Source organism: Volvox carteri, assembly GCF_000143455.1.
Source record: "Volvox carteri f. nagariensis unplaced genomic scaffold VOLCAscaffold_7, whole genome shotgun sequence".
Classification (NCBI taxonomy): domain Eukaryota; kingdom Viridiplantae; phylum Chlorophyta; class Chlorophyceae; order Chlamydomonadales; family Volvocaceae; genus Volvox; species Volvox carteri.
Window position 1 is genome coordinate 559,137 of NW_003307550.1, and position 513 is coordinate 559,649.

At 57.3% G+C, this 513-nt stretch overlaps 1 protein-coding gene across 1 annotated transcript in view; it reads left to right on the top strand.

Annotated features, from left to right (window-relative positions):
* The window catches only part of VOLCADRAFT_87914 (uncharacterized protein), a gene marked incomplete at both ends in the record, with an annotated part of 3,957 nt that overhangs the window by 3,083 nt on the left and 361 nt on the right, over nt 1-513 (top strand). The gene's annotated exons all lie outside the window — the stretch shown is intronic.

Genomic DNA, 513 nt, shown 5'->3' on the forward strand with positions numbered 1-513 from the left:
GGAGCACGCGAATGATCGAATGGCGCAGCAGGGGCTTGGCTGGTCGGCAGCGCTGTCGATGGTGGGTTTGCAATGCTGGGGGTTGTGGCGGACTGTGAAAAATGGGTACGGAAATGTGTGTGTACGGAGGGAGGGGGGTCTGTGTGTGATGGAGGAAAGGGTTTTGCGCGGGGGGTGGGGGTGGCCGTTTTCAAACGATTCGAACTGTACGGGGCCGCATGGGGGGGGGTTGTCTTTTCGAAACGTTGTGTTTCACACGGGGACGGGGAGAGACTCTCCAAACAAGGAGGAAATTGACATTTTCTACATCCCCACCTCTCTCCCTTCCAACAACTTTAATGTTTGTCTCTTCTCTCTCTCTCTCTCTCTCTCTCTTTCTCACAAACCCGCATTCCTGGCAGTTAGTCCATTGTTTCTTCTTGCATATCATTAACCCGCCCACCTGCCTCCCCCGTCCCCTCCTCCCCCCCCCTCTCCTCGCCCTTCCCCTCCTCCCCCCCCCCTTCCTGGCCG